Raw genomic sequence first — 20,373 nt, 5'->3', positions numbered from 1 at the left:
CCCATTCTGTAGACTGTCTTTGTATTTTGGTCACTGTTTCTTTGGAGGTGCAGAAGCTTCTTAGTTTAAGATAGTCCCATTTATCTATCTCTGTTTTCACTTGCTTGGCCAGTGGCGTGGCATCTTTGAAGATACCATTAGCTTCAATGTCATGGAGGGTTTTGCCAACTTTATCTTCAATGTACCTTATGGTTTCTGGTCTGATGTTGAGGTCCTTAATCCATTTTGATCTTATTTTTGTACATGGTGTTAGGCAGAGTTCTGAGCCTATTTTTTTGCATGTAGCCGTCCAGTGATGCCAACACAATTTATTAAAGAGGCTTTCCTTACTCCACTTCACATTACTTGCACCTTTATCAAAGATTAGATGAGCATATGATTGAGGGGAGATGTCAGTGTATTCAACCCTGTTCCATTGGTCTGCAGTTCTGCCTTTGTTCCAGTACCATGCTGTTTTAATTATTACTGCTTTGTAGTACAGTTTGAAGTTCGGGAGGTTGATTCCTCCCATTTTCTTTTTCCCAAGAATTGCTTTAGCTATTCGTGGGGGCTTATTGTTCCATAAAAATTTCAGGAGTGTTTGCTCCATTTCTTTGAAGAATGTCATGGGTATCCTTATAGGGATTGCATTGAATTTATACAATGCTTTCGGTAGTATTGCCATTTTGACAATGTTAAGTCTCCCGACCCATGAGCAGGGGATATCTTTCCATTTCCTCATGTCCTCTTTTATTTCCTGAAGTAGCGTTTTGTAGTTTTCTTTGTACAGGTCCTTTACTTCCTTAGTTAAGCTGATTCCTAGGTACTTGATTTTCTGGGGCACAATTGTGAATGGGATTGTTTTTTTCATGTTGCTTTCTTCTCTCTCACTGTTTGCATATAGGAAAGCCATGGACTTTTGGGTATTGATTTTATAACCTGCAACTTTAATATACGAGTCTATTGTTTCTAGGAGTTTTTTGGTGGAAGTTATTGGGTTCTCGAAGTAGAGTATCATATCATCTGCGAATAGTGAGAGCTTGATTTCTTCCTTTCCTACCTGAATGCCCTTAATATCTTTTTCCTGCCTAATCGCTATTGCAAGTACTTCCAGTACTATATTGAACAGCAGTGGAGAGAGTGGGCATCCCTGTCTCGTCCCTGATCTTAGAGGGAAGGCTCTCAGTTTTTCCCCATTGAGGATGATGCTTGCTGTAGGCTTGTGGTAGATGGCTTTAATTATGTTGAGGAAGGTCCCCTCTATACCCATTTTGGCTAGGGTTTTCATCATAAAGGGGTGCTGGATCTTATCAAATGCTTTCTCTGCATCTATTGATATGATCATATGCTTTTTATCTTTTCTTTTGTTGATATGGTGGATTATGTTGATTGATTTCCGAATGTTAAACCATCCTTGCATCCCTGGGATGAATCCTACTTGGTCATGGTGTATGATCTTTTTGATGAGTAGTTGGATTCTATTTGCTAGTAGTTTGTTGAGGATCTTTGCATCTGTGTTCATCAGGGATATCGGCCTGTAATTCTCTTTCTTTGTGGTATCTCTGTCTGCTTTTGGTATCAGTGTGATATTTGCTTCGTAGAAACTGTTCGGAAGTGTTTTTGATATTTCAATTTCGTGGAAAAGCTTAAAGAGCATCGGGAGTAAGTCCTCTTTAAAGATTTGGAAGAATTCACTAGTGAATCCATCCGGGCCAGGACTTTTGTGCTTGGGGAGACTTTTTATTACCATTTCAATTTCCTTGATGGTGATAGGTCTGTTCAGGTATTCCAGGTCTTCTTGGTTCAGCCTTGGGAGTCTGTAGGAGTCTAGGAATTTATCCATTTCCTCGAGGTTTTGATGTTCCGTGGCATAAAGCTTTTCAAAGTACTCCCTGAGGATCCTCTGAATTTCTGTGGTTTCTGTTGTAATGACCCCCTTTTCATTTCTGATTCGGTTTATTAGGGTTTTCTCTCTCCCTTTCTTTGTGAGTTTTGCTAGAGACTTATCGATCTTCTTAATTTTCTCGAAGAACCAGCTTTTGGTTTCATTGATCTTTCGGATTGTTTTTTGGGTTTCCATCTCATTAATCTCTGCTCTGAGTTTTATTATTTCCTTTCTCCTGTTCGGGTTGTGCTCCTTTTTTTGGTCCTTCTCCAAGCTCTTAAGCTGTGAGGTTAGGTTACTTATGTGTACTCGCTGCTCCTTCCTGAGGAATGCTTGTAGAGCTATAAACTTTCCTCTTAACACAGCCTTTGCTGTGTCCCATAAGTTTTGGTAACTCGTGTTCTCATTTTCATTCGTTTCTAGGAATCTTTTGATTTCCTCTTTGATTTCCTGTCTAATCCACTCGTTGTTCAATAGTGCACTGTTTAATTTCCAGGTGTTTGATTTAGTTTTCTGTTTTTGTGTGTGATTTACTTCTAATTTCAGCGCATCATGGTCTGAGAAGATTGTTGATACAATCTCTATCTTCTTAATTTTATGGAGGCATGTTTTGTGGCTCAGCATGTGGTCTATCTTGGAGAATGTTCCATGTATGCTTGAGAAGAATGTGTATTCAGCTTTTTGTGGATGAAGTGTCCTATATATATCTACTAAGTCCCTTTCTTTCATTGTTTCCCTCAAATGAAGTATGTCCTTGCAAAGCTTGAGTCTGGTTGATCTATCAAGAGGTGACAAAGCAGTGTTGAAGTCTCCCACTAGTATTGTGTTGCTATTGATGTCTTTTTCTAAATCTATGAGTAGTTGTTTTAAGTACTTTGCTGGTCTCTCATTAGGTGCATATACATTTATTATTGTAAATTCTTCCTGTTGTACAGATCCTTTGATCAATAAGAAATGGCCTTCACTGTCTCTTATGACCTTCCTCACTCTGAAATCGATGTGGTCTGATATTAGGATGGCTACCCCAGCTTTTTTATGGGAGTTGTTTGCCTGTAGGATTGTTTTCCAGCCTTTGACTCTGAGTCTGTGTTTGCTTTGACTATTGAGATGTGTTTCTTGCAGGCAACAGAATGTTGGGTTCAATTTTCTAATCCATCCTGCCACTCTATGTCTTTTAATTGGTGCGTTTAGCCCATTGACATTGAGAGAGATTATTGTTATGGGATTTTGTCCCATTGTTCTGTTAAAATTTGGTGTATTTGAGGGGCCTTTCTTGCCTTCAAGTAGCCCATTTAGTTGTTCTTGTAACCATGGTTTTGAGTCTATGAAGTTCCTGAGCTGTTGTTTGTCTGTGAAACTGTGTGTTGTTCCTTCTATTATGAATGAGAGTCTTGCTGGGTAAAGTATTTTTGGAGAGGCATTTATTTCATTGAGTTTTTTCACTATGTCCCACCACTGTTTTCGGGCCATGAGAGTTTCATCAGAAAAATCAGCTGTGAATTTTAAGGATGCTCCTTTGTAAGAGATTTCTTTCTTCGATCTTGCTGCTTTCAGAATTTTGTCTCTGTCTAAGGTTTTGGTCATTTTGATCAGAATGTGTCTTGGGGTATTTTTATTCGGATTTCTTCTAGCTGGTACCCTTCGGGCCTCCTGAATGTGGTCACAAGTTTTCTTCAGCTCTGGAAACGTTGTAGCAATGATGTCTTTGACAGTTTCTTCTTCATCAAGGTTTTCTTCCTGTACCTCTGGGACTCCAATAATTCTTATGTTACCCCTCTTGGTTTCATCACGATCTTCTCTTGCCATCTGTTCACGAATTGTGAGTCTCTTTTCCATTTTCTGCTCTTTTCTGGAGAGTCTCTGAACTTCATCTTCGAGTTCACTGATTCTGTTCTCAGCAGCTGTTACTCTGCTGCTGAGGCCTTCCACTGAGCTTTTCAATTCGCCTACGAGATTTTTCAGGTCTGATATTTCTGATTGCATTTTCCTCATTTCTGCCTTCAGATCCTCTTGTCTTCTATTGGCATTGCTTTCCATTGTTTCTTTTAATTCCCTAAGCATCCTAAGTAGCTCCCTCCTGAAATCCTTGTCAGAGAGGTTGTCTAACACTACAGTACTGTTGGTGTCATCTGGGCTAGACTCTTCAATATGAAAGTTTGGTGGGCTTTTGCGTTGCTTTACCATTGTGAGAGGTGTGTTTTAGTCCTTCACGTCCACTGTTACTATTCTGCTTAATATGCAGTGTGAGTTAAGATAGGCTTATGAGTTATTGGCTACTGTGTTTCTAGTGGCTGAGATAAAATAGAGAAGTTTCCATCTAAGAAGGTAGCTTATGGTTCCTATGGCATATGTAGTGGGAAAATATTTCACGGCCGCTTTAGCGGCCGCGGCTCCGGAAAGAGTCCCTGTCACTGGGCGAGGAGTTGGGAACGTCTCCAATTTGGAGTTGGAGCCGTTCAGCTTTGTTGCCCAGAGCTGGGCCTCTGTGCCTGTCCCGCGCAGCTCAGGGGTTGAAAACCGGCTTTCTAGGGGCTGGATCTAGGTGCGCATGCCCAGAAAGGGTCCCAGGCCCTTGGGGGCGGGCTGTACCTGTTTGGAATTGGAGCAGTTCAGCTTGGTTGCCCAGAGCTGGGCCTCCGTGCCTGTCCCGCGCAGCTCAGGGGTTGAAAACTGGCTTTCAAGGGCACAATATATTTACTTTTAAGGAAGTCCTTTGCACGCTTCTTGTTTGGGAAATTTAGGGATATAATATATCAGATATTAAAATCGCTTTCCTAAAAAGTCTACCATCTCATTCTTTTTTTTTTAAACTTCTGCTCCTCTCTCAGTAGAAAAGATAATTCTTGGGTCACATTCTTTACCCCACATTTAGGGAGGATGCCTGCTCAAAGAAGACATCCACTTAAAATCTTAATAGTTCTTATAAAGTTCCAGCCATTTCAAGAGAGTTAAATTATCCTATAGTTGGAGCACTGTGTCACAAAAAACTCACACATAAGAGATCTTTTGTTTCCTTTCCACAAAAGCAGAATTACACAGAGCAATGTAATAGCCATTTTCATTGCTCAGAAACTCAAATGAATTTCTTCCTTTTGAAATCCATTTTTTACAAACACAGTTATTCCTATCTTTTAATTGGAAAAATGCAGCTATTGTGTGTCACCAAGTGCATTTTTATATTACCGAACATCTTAAACTTGGAGCTGTTTCATTGTTAACTCTACCTTAAAATTAACTCTTTGAGCAAGTAAATATCTGAAAATGTTCATGGAGTTGACAGAGGATCTTAGTAGAACTTGACTTCGTTGCCTTCTCACCTCAGTGTCCTTTCCCCCTTACAAACAAGAACTTGGTTGCAGGATCCAGAATATTCTAATCAATTTTCTTTCTCTCCCCCAAGCTTGTGTTGTAGGTTGTCCTGATCTACACATTAGAAATAGAATTGCTAGAATAGCAAGAAGAGTATTCCAATACTTGCACAAAATTGAGATTGCAAAGGAAAGATAAAGGTAATTTTTGTTGTTGTTGTTGTTTATTTTTGTTGTTTGTTGTTGTTTGGGAGGCCATACCCAGCAGTACTAAGGCTTACTCCTGGCTCTGCGTTTAGGGATCACTCTTGGCAGGGCTCAGGGAACCATATGTGTACTGGGGATTGACCTGGTGTCATCCACAAGCCCTACCCTCTGTACTATCATCCTGGGCATGGATAGTATTCAACACTGATTCAAATACACAAATCTTTCACTTTCCCCCTTCCTTCCCCTGGTGGTTTTTATGGTGACAATGGGGCTGCATGTGTTTGGTTGTGGTACTTGCTGGGATCACACTCCTTAGTTGTGGTTACCACACACACTTGCTAGAGTACACAAGAGATTGAACAATGTTTTGTGATGCTGGTCTTTCCAAAGAGCAGGGCCCCTAGGTCACACCAGTGACCAATCTCAACAGCCTCACACTTGCAAGCCTGGGGGTCAATATCCCTGGGATATCCTTTACTTTGGGGGAGGGGTTGGGATCACACCCAGTGATGATCAGGGATTACTCCTGGCTCTGCACTCAGAAATTACTCCTGGTAGTGCTCGGGGAATCATATGGGATGCTAGGTATCGAAGCTGGGTCAGCTGTGTGCAAGGCAAAAGCCCTACCCACTGTACTATCGCTCCAGGCCCCAATTTTTAAAAAATAATTATATGAGCTGATCAATTAGCTTCTGTGCCAAAATTTGGGCCCATACAGTATATCTCATTTAGTCAATGCAAAATCTTCTGCTGCCAATAGAGGTGATACTAGTACAGAACCTGCAACAATATGGAACTTCAGAAGACTGAATAACCTGATCATGAAGAAATCTGTAATAATTAGGGTTTCATGGTGTCTTAACAAAAATTTTAAAAAATAATTAGGGTTTCAGCAGAGAAGAAGATCACTTGATCACTTGACATCCCATTAATCATCGATTTGCTCGAGTGGGCGCCAGGAACATCTCCATTCGTCCCTGTTGCGTGCTAATGTAGCCCAATGGTGTCTGCTCGCTCCAGGAACACGAAGAGCCTCAAACCCATCAGTCAGGGTCTTGACTCTGACCATCTCATAGGTGGGCAGCCATGTGATCTTTTGACATCCTGTGGAATCCAGTCGGTAATGGCTCTAGTCCAGCGGTCATCTCTAAATCACATTACATGTCCAGCCCATCTGATTTTTGATGCCTTGGCAAATAAGACAGCATCCCTGGTTCTTGATTATCAATGGAGGTCAGAACTTCGGATTCTTTCTCTCACTTGAGTGAAGCTTGATACTCCAAGCATAGCTCTTTCGATACCTCTTTGGGAGAACCGAATAGCATTCTCATCCTGTTTTCATAGGGCCCAGGTCTCTAAGGCGTATGTTAATGCAGAAAGAACAGTGGAATCAAAGAGATGTGCCCAGATCCGGAGGTTCTTTGTCCTCTTAGCTATTTCTTTGATGCTCTTGAAGGCGTTCCAAGCCACTCTCTTCCTTCTGCGCAACTCAGGTGCCAGGTCATTCATCATGTTGACCTCTCGACCTAGGTACACATACCTGTTGCATTCAGAGATGTTCGTTCTGTTGAGAGTGAATGGAACATCAGGAACGAGACCGTTTCTCATAAACATTGTCTTCGTGAGATTCAACTGTAGTCTGACCTTTCCACGCTCACGGTCGAAGTCAGCCAGCATTTGTGCTGGCCCCTCCTCCAGCAGAGGAGAAGATGCACATAAAATTAAAATATAAAGGGTGTTTATTGGGACGAGTTATTTCTACACAAGTGTAGGTTCAGGTTAAACAATCTAGATCTGTCTGTTGTTTCTGTCTGATGCCTGAAGTCACCAGGGCAGGCAGGAAGCAGGTAAGATGGGCACAAAGGGGCTGCCAGAGCACACTAGAACACACTGTCATTGTCTAAGGTTTTAACCTACTTAGACACTAATAAATTAGCCTTTAACTGTACCATGGATTCTGGCAGACGACACAGTACTCAGGTCAAAGAGAAAGTATTCTGTTACATATTGCAAGTAGCATGAATATCATATTTGCCTTTGTTCCCCTGGGCTCCCCCCAAGCCCAGCGGGAATACACAAAGGATCTCAAATGGACGATGCACATACAGTATATTTTCATCACAACTAAGAAACTTGAGTTTGCAAAATCCACCAAATACATGTAGCAGGCAGGAAGCTGGCCTATTCTTTGTCCCAGAGGGAGATATTATCTCATCTTTCTGGTTGCTAGCTATAAACACAACCCTCAGAAATGCCCAGATTGCAAACGACTTGTATTTTTGACATCCCCCTGCAAGATTGCCAAGGGACACTGAGAGCCTATGGTGAGTCTGTGAGAATGAGCTGGAACCCAGATGAATGCCCCCACCTCTCACTGTCTTCAAATCTCCAGTGTAATGATGTGTGGGTTCAGAAGGTGACATAGGTGCCCTTCGTCATAAAGCAGAACAGCCCTGATACTGTGGGAGCTGATGGAGGTAGGAGCTGCAGTTGATGTCAGCCTAGCAGTTATCAGAGGCCAACCAGACAGAACTATGCAGACATGATAGGTGGGCTATGCAATGGCCTGTCATGAGACTACAGAGTACAAAAAGCATATAACTGCTGTTCCACATCTGTCTTTCAAATATGACCCAAAAAAATATTACCGGTGGTCTGTGCTAACCCAGAGCTAGAGTGCGTGAATGAATGAGAAGTCAAGAAAACATAAATTTGATCTTTGCCATCTTAGCTCCAATACAATCATCACAGAGAGTAGACATTGTGATCTTCGTTGTAACTTTCCTCCCAAGTCTGCAATTGCACTTTCCATCTTTGGGAACAACTCCCTAATACTCACATTTCAAAGAGAAATGATGGATAACCAAAACAACAATGTCTCAGGGGTCTTCACAATCAACCCCAGGTCCAGTGATTCTCTAGAACTCACAGACCTCAGTTTTTGGTCCTATACTCAGTACAGAAACATTATCACAAAGTAGAATGGTGTACAATCAGCCAGGAAAAGGTTCTAAGGGTAAAAAACAGAAGAAACCAGGCAGAATTTCCCAAGAGTCCTCTCCACATGGAGTGCCTTGAGACACATTTTAGTGATCCTAGGAATAAATTAAAACAACATAGTAAGTGTTGTGTACCCAAAAAGCTCATTCTATACCCACTGACCAAAGGTTCTTACTGGGATGGAACACAATATCCTCATTCCAGAATCTCACAAGGAAAGCAAAGATTCTGCATAGGTCATATTCTTAATTTTTTAAAAATTTTTTTATTAATGAAACACCATGAAGTACAGTTGCAGACTTACAAACTTTCATGCTTGGGTTTCAGTTATACAATGATTGAGTACCCATCCCTTCACCAGTGCCCATTCTCCACCACCAATGAACCCAGTAACCCTCTGACCCCCAGCCCCGTCCCCCCCACCCCGCCCCACCTCTGTGGCAGGGCATTCCCTTTTGCTCTCTTTTCTATAGGGTGTTGTGGTTTGCAATAGAGGTATTGAGAGGCCATCGTGTTCGGTCTCTAGTCTTCTTTCAACATGCATCTCGCATCTCAACTGAGTCCTCTGAACATCTTTTACTTGGTGTTCCCTTCTCTATCTGAGCTGCCTTTTCCCCCAGCATCTGATGTGCATAGGCCATATTCTTAGCAATGGTTAGGCCCAATGACTAGCTCTTCTGAGTGAGTAGCCTGATGGGAACCCACTCAGGACTTAAATTCCTAGATGAACACCTTGCCAGAAAAACTTTGGAAGAATCAGTCTTTCCAAAACAGAGCCGCTTTCCCAAAAACTCTTGCAGATACATTGGAACAACATCCACGGCACTTCTGGTAATCTCTCATATGAGGGATGATAATAAGAAACAAGGAAAGGGAAACAAGGATCAGGAAAAAAAACCCTTGGGCTCTGATAACAGAAGTGATTCTAACTGATTCTACCAGAGGGAGGACACTAGGGGGCAAGGAACATAATGGATGGTGACAGGACAGTGGTGTAGAGTCTGGTCCTTTAGAGACAGTGGGGATGCCATACAATACACCAAATGCATAAACTTTGACACTGTTGTAAACCAGGTTACCTCAGTACCAATAAAATCTGTTTTCAAGCATACAGAAAATTTGAACATCCAATACAATGAAAATCCACTACAGAAGATTCACCCATTTTTATTTTATTATTATTATTTATTTTTTATTAGTGAAACATCATGAGGTACAGTTGTAGACTTACAAATTTTTGTGCTTGCGTTTCAGTCATACAATGATCGAGTACCCATCCCTCCACCAGTGCCCATTCTCCACCACCACTGATTGCAGTATCCCTCCCCTTCTTCCTCCCCATCCCACCCTACCTCTGTGGCAGGGCATTCCCTTTTGTTCTCTCTCTCCTTTTGGGTGCTGTGGTTTGCAAAAGAGGCATTGAGTGGAAATCATGTTCGGTCTATAGTCTACTTTCAGGATGCGTCTCCCATCCTGGGAGAATCCTCCCAAATGGCTAAAAGGCACATGAGATTCACCCATTTTTAGCTGTTTGAATATGAATACTCTACTGAATAAATATTTTCTGTGGTGGGGGAGAAGTGCTCTTGCATTGCTCTCTACCTCTGATTTTGGAAATACCACGCCCTCCTTTTTTTGAGTTTTTAATCTTGTAAAAATAAAACACTTTTCCCTGTTTCCATTTTCCAGGAGGAGGCTGTTGAGCTCCCACTTCACCTCCAACTTTTCCCTCTACTCACGCTTGCCTCTCCCAGAGAAGGGCAAGTTAACAGAGCTCAGTTTGGGGAATATTCTCAGTGCTCTGTGACTCGGATGGTCTTCTGACATGACTGGGACTGACTCTTTGATGAGGAATCCTCCTCCATCCAGAGAAACCGTTAAAGCTGGTTTCTCTGCTGAAGTCTGAGGTTCCATATTAGCAATGTCCTGTGGCAGACCAAAAGCTTTGCAGCTACTTTGCCAACTTTGCTTTGTTTTTCTTGCACTTTATCCACTTCATTAACCAAGCATAGAAACGGTTTCTATACATTGAAGTTCCCTCTGAAACCCAACCAAGAGAAACAAAGACTATTTCAAAAGTGGGGCACATTCGTTTTCAGAGTAGTATTTCCCCCTTAATAGACTTTATCTCTTAAAATATGATCTGCTTTTTATCAATCTATAATTCCATGTTATTATCTTATGACTATAAAATAAGTATATTTTTCAGAAATAAATCAGAGTTGTTTATACTCCAAAATACTAGCTATCTTTAAAATCACAAAGGCGCTTAGCTAATCCTTCCTATAAACAAGGTAAAACTCACAAGAATGACCTTGAAAATTCCTTCAACCCTAATCCCATAAAATAATGGGTTACACTGGCTCTAGATGGATAGCTGAATTCTAATATGTTCAATGTATTGATGTTGAAGCCGATTTTTAAAATACTTTTTTGACCTCCTCAGTTGGTTTTTAATTCCTTCAGCAGGAGACAAAAGCTGGAAACAAAACCTTTTGTAGAAATGTGTAGTACCTAGAGATTCAGCTCTCTGATTCAATTTTGCAACCAAAAGTCTTCAGTAATATCTTGTTTATTCAGTTTAGAATTTATTGCCATAGTTGATGTCAAGCCTTCATAAAGTTCTCTCTTTCAAGGACCTGATTTTTTTTCTGATTTGGGGACCAAACTGCTAGCTTCTCATGAGGAACTGCATGTTATGTAACACCTGAGTCAGGAAGCATTAAACTCAGTCATCATGTCAGGGACTCAGGTTCTAGGAGGCCTAAAAAAACAGATCCCACTATTATATCCCTTTACAAGAAGAGAAATACTTTTCTCTCCCTGTTCCCCACTATCACTTTTCTTGGGCAAGGATTGGGGGTTGAGTCACACTGCAGTGCATTAGAGGATATTCCTAATTCGTGCTCAGGAGTGACACCACTTGGGTCAATGGAATGCAAAGCCAGTGTCCTCCTATCCCTGTTATACATCTCTGGCTCCAGGAAGAAAAGTATTGCATGCAATGTTGTATAGAGCCCCAAATACCTTCATACCCCCAATCAGAGATGCCCTATGCTATTCCCTCAAGAAAACTAGAACTCAGAATGATAACATGGCTTTCTTTTCTGCATTGAATCAGCTTGATACCTGCTTCATGCATCCTCCATGTTTACTTGCATTGGCATAGATTGAAAGACAAGAAGTACAGTGATAAAAACTGACCATGAAAGAAACTAGCTTAAGGAAAGGAGGAGAGAATTCAGTAGTCAGGGGTCACAGGCATTCATGCATTGAATGCATAGGGACAAAGCACCATGTGACCCCCACCATTACTGGATGTGGCCCTGGTGGCTGAAGCACCATTGGGCCTAAGCACTTACCCATCAACTTGGGCGGGGGCTGAGTTTCTGCCTACATTGGCCCTCTGACACCCACAGAACTGCAAGGGATGTCTGGGATAAGTAAACACATAAGTAAATAAGTATCACTGTATCACTGTAATCCCGTTGTTCATTGATTTACTTGAGTGGACACCAGTAACATCTCCATTCATCCCAGCCCTGAGATTTTAGCAGCCTCTCCTTACTCATCTCTCCCAATGTTGCCGTATTGGAGGCTCTTTAGGGTCAGGGGAATGAGACTCGTTATTGTTACTGTTTTTGGCATATCGAATACGCCACGGATAGCTTGCCAGTCTCTGCCATCTCAGCCTTTTGGCTAAGATCAAGTGTAGTATCAAGTAAATAAGTAAGTAAATAAATAAACAGGGGCTGGGCAGAGGAAAAAAAAACTAGCTTAAGTTGGGTTAGTGAGTTTAAGGCAGGAAAGGAGCAGATTGTTCTGAGAACATCATCAGGACTTCATGTTCTCACACTCTGCTCCGCTTTGCCCTGCTCCTTCTCAGCAGGCTTTCCCCCAGGCGATGGTAATGAGAGCCACCGGCAGATGCGAGGTTATTGGGTCCTCTCAGCAGAGAGACTTGGAGAGAAAGATAATATTTTCCCACAGGTCCAAATAAAACCTACAAAGGGTGCTGACTGGCACTGCTTATCCATTTCTGAGATAAGCTGTCTGGAAGAAGGGGAATGTGTGGTCACAAAATATAAAGTCCTTCAGCATCACATAGTGTTAGAGAAGTTAACCAAAAGACGGCAGGGGTTACAAATTATTATTAAAACATGAGATGCATATCCCTTCCCACCTTCCTACCTTCATGAAAGGTGGGCAGGGAGATAGCTCAAAGCACTTGTGCTCAGGCTTTGTATGTGGTAGGCTTGGGTTTGGACCATGCCACTGTCTAGACCCCAGAGTCACAGGAAATGACCTCTAAGCAGTCAGGAATAACCTCAAAGAACTGCTAGATTTGCAAGTTCCCATCCCCACAAAACAAACAAGTAAACAAACAAAAAAGAAATGTTAATAGACTAAACACATCTTAGTTCTGACTGTTCTCTGGAACTCTGCAGCATGTTTATGTGTGCAAGGATGGTCATTTATTATAGGCTGGCCACTCACACTGTTACTCTCAACCACTGAAAACTGAAATTGAAATAGCAACAACGGGGAGTAGTTGGAATGAAAACTCGGCCAAGGTAACCAGTGGAAAAAGGAAACTCTATGCAGCCCTGTTGCTGAGGTCCCCAGTTCTTCTCTAAATAGTTGTCCAGCTACTTTATGGTCTGGAAGTGGTTTGTCAGCTATTTTTCCCTCATCCGTAGAGGTGAATTGTTAGTGGAGGTCTATCCAGTTGAACTTCTTGAGAGAAAAAGCACTAGTTGGTGATGTGCCTACGAGAAACCAGGCCTCCATTCAAAAGAGTAAATAAAAAATATTAGCACACAAGTTTCAACATGTAACACCGTGGTAGTAATCTCTTATACAAAAGCTTAATGGCTCCAGGGTGAGAGACAAATCTTCACACATTTTTCTTTTAGGAAACTTTCTACCACTTTTAAAAGATTATTCATAACAAGCAGTACAAAATAACGTAGGGCCTGCTTGGGGAGCAGGCTAGGGTGGTGATGGGAAAATTCGAAATCCTGGTGGTGAGAACGTATAATGGTGGTGGGACTGGTGTTGGAATATTGAATGTAATAAATTATTTTGAACACCTTTATAAAACTAAAATAAAAATGGGAGGGGAAAGACAGAGCAACCAGGCCCTTGCCCTCATCTACAGCTGCTCAGTTAACTCTCAGTCAGTCCTGGGGGAAAACTGCTCTGACCAATATCAGAGGTTGGGAGTAGGCATGTCTACATACCTGCTGTACTTAGGGAATGTTGGATTGTTTCTCACCTCCTCTCTTTCCTCTCTGGGAGCAAGATGCATGATGGCCTGCAACTCCTGAACATCAGAGGCCACTTTAAAGCAGGACAAGCAACTTGTAGGAGACAGCAGCAAGACTGATCTCTTGGTCCCCATCTAGCTACTGAATTAGGCAGCTCTGGAACCTCTGGATTTCTTAATATTAGGATAATAAATATCCATATTGGTTATGCCTTGGTTTTGGATTTGGGGTGGTTTTTATTTATTTATTTATTTATTAACTTACTTTCTTATTAAGCCAAGTAAAATGAGCTATCCAACATATTTTCAACAATTTTCACTTCCATTTTAGGCAAATGATGCCGTTTCTGCTATTTTCTCTAAAAAAATTTTTAAACTAATAGATTGTGGTCTCAAGAATCATAAGGCCGGGGCTGGAGCCATAGTGTAGTGGGTAGGGTGTTCATCTTGCATGCAGCCGACTCGGGTTCAATCCTTGGAATCCTATACGGTCCCCTAAGCACCACCAGGAGTAATTCCTGAGTGCAGAACCAGGAATAACCCCTGAGCATCACTGAGTGTGACCCTAAAAGAAAAAAAAAGAATGATAAGATTACTTTTATATTAATACTCCGAACCTTGTGACTCTGCCCAAACACTCACCTGATTAGCAGGAAATCCATCTGTTCTTAGTGTATTTTTCCTTAAATGTTTCTTAATACCCCATTGGAATTTTTAGATTAGTTCTTAAAATGTGACTAGCTATCTTTTTGTCTATCATAAGTATATTCATAATATGTAAGCACTATAATTTACTTAAGCTTTCCCCTAGAGTTTTCATTTAGATCTCATCCAATTTTTTGTTACTACAGTGTTCTGGTATAATGACTATGAAACTGTATTTTCAGGAATTTTCATATGTCATTTTCCCAAAATAGAATTCCTATGTTAGCAAATATAAATATTTAAAAGTCATATTTCTTGAGAATAAAGAAGAGTTGTGTTAATTTATTCTTTCACTGGGAATGAATGAGAGTGACTGTTTCACCACATTCTTAACAGTGCTAAACATTCTCTTTTCTTCTTCCTTCTCTCCTCACCCTCCCTCTCTTCTTTTATTTCCTCCATCTCTTTCTGGTACCTTTAAATAAGCTTAGTTTTAGTGTGTATAATTCATCTTAGCCCTGCCAAACACCAAAGATATTACTGGCAGGGTCTTTTGGAAAAACCCATCAGTAGGGCCTCCCCCATGAAACTGTAAATGCTTCATCAACAGAGATGACAGCTCTCCACAGAGATAATTCACAGTACCGCCTACGGTCTGAAAGTTCTTGAAGTTCTGTCATCTTTTAAACTGTCTTTAACCAGAATCTCAGTTTGGAAGATGAAATAATCACGTTCTTCAAAAAGGAGAAGAGAAAATAATTTGGACTATGCTTTCTTCAGGTGTTTTTACTTATACTTCCACCATCTACGTTCTGCTGGTGACCTGCCTATCTATCTGTCATCTACCTACTCTTAATTTAAAAGGCAAAGAATTATTTTTGAAAATAAGCACATGTATATTCCATCATCACACCAATATCAACTTTGCTCTTATTATATTTTTCTTCAATATAAACACTTGGGATTTCTGTCAATGGAAATTAGAAATAAGAATCAATCACAGAAGTCTCTGTGCTGAGGAAAAAGGGATATTCTCAATAGAAAGAAATATAAATCATAGACAGTCTTATGGAGGACTAAAATTTCATTGTAGGGAAGGTCTAAATAGGATGATCAAAAGTACAAAGTGACAAATTCCATCTACTAACACAATGTAGGTAAGATATACCATAGGGAGATGTGTGTTCAAAGTAGACAAAGGACCAAACATGATGACCTCTCAGAATCTGTATTGCAAACCATAACGCCCAAAAATAGAGATAGAAAGTGAAAAGGAAAGTGCCTGCCTTAAAAGCAGGAGGCTGGGTGGGTTGGGATAGGGGGAGGGATACTCAGGACTTTGGTGATGGGAAATGTACATTGGTGGAGGGATGAGTGTTCGATCATTGTATGAATGAAACTCAATTGTGAAAGCTTTGTAAATGTATCTCACAGTGATTCAATGACAGAAGAAAAAACACAAAAGAATGAGAAATACTTTGAGTGGCTGTGTTCAGTAAAGTTTAAAATACAGAAATGGGGACTTACTGTGTTTTGAAAATTCTTCCTGGGGCTGGAGCAATAGTACAGCTAGTAGGGCCCAGCATCCCATATGGTCCTCCAAGAATCATAAGGGTAATTCCTGAGTGCACAGCCAGGAGTAAACTCTGAGCATCATCAGGTGTGACCCAAAAAGTAAAAAAACAAAACAAACAAACAAAAAAACCAAAAACCTCTTCCTAAAGAAGGAAATGTGGGAAAGATATCCAGGAGACAGAGCAGGGAAGAGGCTACCACTGATGGCTCTGGGGGAACTTTTACCTGGAGAGGAGAAATAATGGAGAAAGAGGGGGATTTGGGGGTGAAAAGTTGGTTATGAGAAGAACAGAAATATGACAAGGTATCTGGAATTTGTAGACTTGACAGTGAAAGTTAGTGAAGGTTTCTAGGCAGGTGAAGACAAGAAAACAATCTCTGGAAAGTAATTTGACTGTGATGAGTCAATGTCATTCATTTCTTTAAAATATTAACTTTCCACCAAACACACCCAATAAGCTTTCATAGGCATATGTTCCTTAATTTACAAACCTCATCAAAAAATTGTACTTTCAAAGATTGGCTGTTCATCTGTTCCCACACTTTAGGTGAGTATACATATCAGCATCACAGTTTCTCAACCATAAGAACTGTGTCGGGCTGCCTTCACAAGGACCCCTCGGAGGGGGGCAGGTTGACTCTCCTTCCCTGCCCCAAGCAGAACCGCATCGTTCGAAAACCTCCAGAACCCAACCACCGCAATGCTCAAGGCCACTCTCCACATGCTCAGATGAGCCTCACGCATAGAAGGGACTGGCTGAGGAACCCAGGTATATGGGATCTGTGGCTGATATCTCCAGGCCTGCTCGGACTGGGACTTGGCCTCCTCCACCCAGATCCCCCATTTTCCAGCTGCTTGGCAGTCACACCCACAAACTGCCCCCGGCGCCATGTAATCTCATCAATGGCCAAGATCCAGAGAGCATAAAACAAAGCTCCTGGAAGAGAGTGATGCAATTTCTCCCTCAGAGAGTCTGGCAAGCTTCCCAGGGTATTCCACCTGCACGGCAGAGCCTGGCAAGCTACCTGTGACGTATTCAATATGCCAAAAACAGTAACAATAATGGGTCTCATTCTTCTGACCCTGAAAGAGGCCCCGATATGCCATTGAGCTATGCTAGCATGCGACAGGGGTAAATGGAGACGTTACTGGCGCCCACTCAAGCAGATTGATGAACAATGGGACAACAAGTGATATAAGTGAAGTGAAGAACCCATTTTTACCTCTTAGAGGTGATAGCACCCAACTTAAAATGTCTCAATTGGAGGAGGAGTAGAACGGGAGAGGGTGACAAAACAAAACAAAAAAAAGATTGAATTTCTTGTAGCATCCATACAAGCAAGGACAAGAAGTTGGGGACTTTGTTGGGGGAAATAAACATATTGAGTTAGAGTAATGGGAATGGGGGAAGAATGATTTTAAGCAAGGAGGACAAATTAAAGGACCAGGAAGAGCCTGGATGTATTCTGTAGGTAGCCACCTCTGGGAGACACGGCAGTGTTTGTACCGAGATTTTCAGGAGTGGGTGATGAGGGTCCAGTGAGTCAGAGGAAAATCAGTCACAGGCATCTGAGATGGCAAATGGGGCCCCTTAGCTCTTATCCTCCCAGACATGCTTTGCCCTGTGGCTGACTCTAAGGACAACTGACAGGCCAGAGAAGACACGGAATCAAGACAAAGGTGCTGCAAAGGAGCAAGGGGAAATGATGTTCTGAGAATCTAGGGCATACAGAGGTGAAGTCTTTTAATGAGAACGAATCTGAGGGGCAGAAGTCAACTCAAACTTCAGCCCTAATACCAGTTCAGCAAATCAACTTTTAACCATCTTCAGTGAGACAGGCATGGCGGAGTTTTGGAAATAAACACTTACATAAATAAATGAATCAATCTGTTGGTCTTCTTCATATTAACCTGGTTGTCCTGGATGTGGGGATAGAACCCAGGCTTGTCGAAGGGAGTTTCACAGGTCATGCAAAGAGCAACAGGGAAGGCAAGTCATATAGCAAGTAGGAAGGACTAGGTATCAGCAGCAGAGACCACCAACAGCACAAGTACTGAAGAAATCACTTCAGGACACCCAGTACAAGTTGGCAGCTATGAACTCTGGTATCTACAAATGTGAGGATCAGGGCATTAAAGATCTCTGAGAGGCCATAAAGGCAAGGGAAGGGTTAAAGTGGGGTGGGGGAATACCGGGGACATTAGTGGTGGAGAATGTGCACTGGTGGAGACGAGGGATGGGTGTTTTATCATTGTATGACTGAAACTCAAATATGAAAGCTTTTAACTGTATTTCATGGTGATTCAATTTTTAAAAAGTCTCATCAAACAGAGGATGTTAAGGAAACCAGCAGCGCAAGAGGTAGAATATAGTATGTGGGTCCTGGAATAGTGAAGCAGAGGCATCTGATGAATTTCAGGAAAAATTAAGGAGAGTTTGATGCTGACGAAGAGAAAATCTGTAGTGGGTCAGTCCAGAGTTACACTAACTCATAGATGTACAGTGGCATGAAGGTATGTATAACATACAAGACCTAAAATGAAGGAATGGGTACTCTGTACATGGAAAAGGTAGAAAAACAATACTGTGCCATTCAGAGAACCCCTCTAACCTATTTCTTATCCATCTCTTCTATTACCACCTGGCAAGAAAAAATAAAACAGGAAAGAAAGGGAGGAGGTTGAAAGAAAGGAAGAAAGAAGGGAGAGAGAGAAAGAGAGAGAGAGAGAGAGAGAGAGTCCTTTCAAGTAAAAGATTAAGTGGTCTGACTACAGGGAATGAGGATATTAGTGCCTGCATGGCCTCCTCAGAATTAAGCCACACACAGGTTGGCGTGTAAAAGTCCTGAGAGGGCAACAGAAATGAGAAGTAAATTCTATCACAGAGTAGAATCACTGGAAAAAGAAACCCCTTGGGTTGAAAATTGGGTTGAAGCTGCCATAGACTTCCCACAATGATTTGTTATTGTAAACACAAAGAAGTCAGACAGCAACTGGAGAACTAAGAGATTCAAGTTTACAAGCAAGAAGATGAAATCACAGAATATAGCTACATTAGCTATTAGTGAAGGGCATAAAGTTTCCTCTGTACAAATCCTAAAATCCATTTTCTGACAAAAGACTTACTTGGGAACCACAGAATAGAAGGCAGCTAAAACCCACCCTGACATTTTGAAAGCAAAATGACAATGGACAAGAGTTGGAAGATAAAAGGGCGAAGGAGAGAGCAAGGGAAGAAAAATCTGTTTTGACAGGTGTTAGAGTGAAATAAAAGTGAAGATATTGTTTGAAGTTACACAGATAATCAAGTGAGAAACTGATAAGATAAACACAAGGGAACTGAGAGTAGGGGAGAGAGAAGATGAAAGGTGAGTGGGTAAAAGGAACTACTCTGCCATCTGCTACACTCAGAATCTAACTGAAAGTATGTGAAATGAATGAAGGAGGAAATGGCAATTGATGTTCTATTTATCAGAAATATGAAGGGAATTACATATAAAATAATAAGAGTTCCAAAGCTTTTCATATGTCCCAGAATGGGGGTGAAGAGGTAGAGAGAGAGAGAGAAAGAGAGAGAAAGAGAGAGAGTAAGGGATCTTTTCCTTACATGTCCATATTATTTAGATTTTAGAAAACTGTTGTCTTAATAGCTCGAATAAAAATTAAGAAAATATTTTCTTTAACCAAAAGCCATTTGTATGATTCAAATAAGTTTCCCAAAATAGGACAGCAGCAAGAATGGAGATGAGGCGGCAGATGTGAGAGACAGACGGAGGGAGAATTGTCTGTACCTCATATTGAACATAATTGAAAGACAAAGAAAGGGCCCTATTAAAATGTTCCCCAAGTTTTGAGATAAAATGCACAGAAGAATTTTAGAGTCTCTGTTGAAACTGTAGAATTGTGGAGAGCAAGCTTGTCTGTGGGAGATGTGATGAGGATAGTTCAAGACATGTGTGTATGAGATGATAATAAGCAAAAGAAGTCAATTTAGGGTTTCAAAACATTCCTTCATTTCAAATACCAAAACCCAAAAAGCCATTTCATTCTGCAGAGGGGAAAGAATCTTTCCCTTACTTGTATTTGTGATGCAAGCCTAACTGTTGTCAGTTTAAAAAAGAAGAAAGAAGAAGAAGAAGAAGAAGAAGAAGAAGAAGAAGAAGAAGAAGAAGAAGAAGAAGAAGAAGAAGAAGAAGAAAGAAGATGATTCTATGCCCCATTGAAGGGTTAGGGGCAGGAGGGAAATGGAATTAATTATATCACTGAATGTCAAATAATCTGTCCTTTCCAAAACAAAACAATGTCCTATAGCCAAAATATCCTCAGAGCCGGGTGATTTTTAGCTACCAAGTAACAGATAATTAACAAAGTAGCAGATTAAAATTTAGATTTGCTTTTTGTCTGTGTTGGGATGAGGAATGTTGTGTCAGAATGCCCTGTAATACTGGAAAATAAATAAATTTGATGCAAATTGAAGAGCAGTTAGAATGTGATGGAAGTA

This window comes from Sorex fumeus, unplaced genomic scaffold, assembly GCF_029834395.1.
Source record: "Sorex fumeus unplaced genomic scaffold, SorFum_2.1 ptg000033l, whole genome shotgun sequence".
Classification (NCBI taxonomy): Eukaryota; Metazoa; Chordata; class Mammalia; order Eulipotyphla; family Soricidae; genus Sorex; species Sorex fumeus.
The sequence above is the reverse complement of the archived record's forward strand: the minus strand, read 5'-3'. Positions refer to the sequence as shown.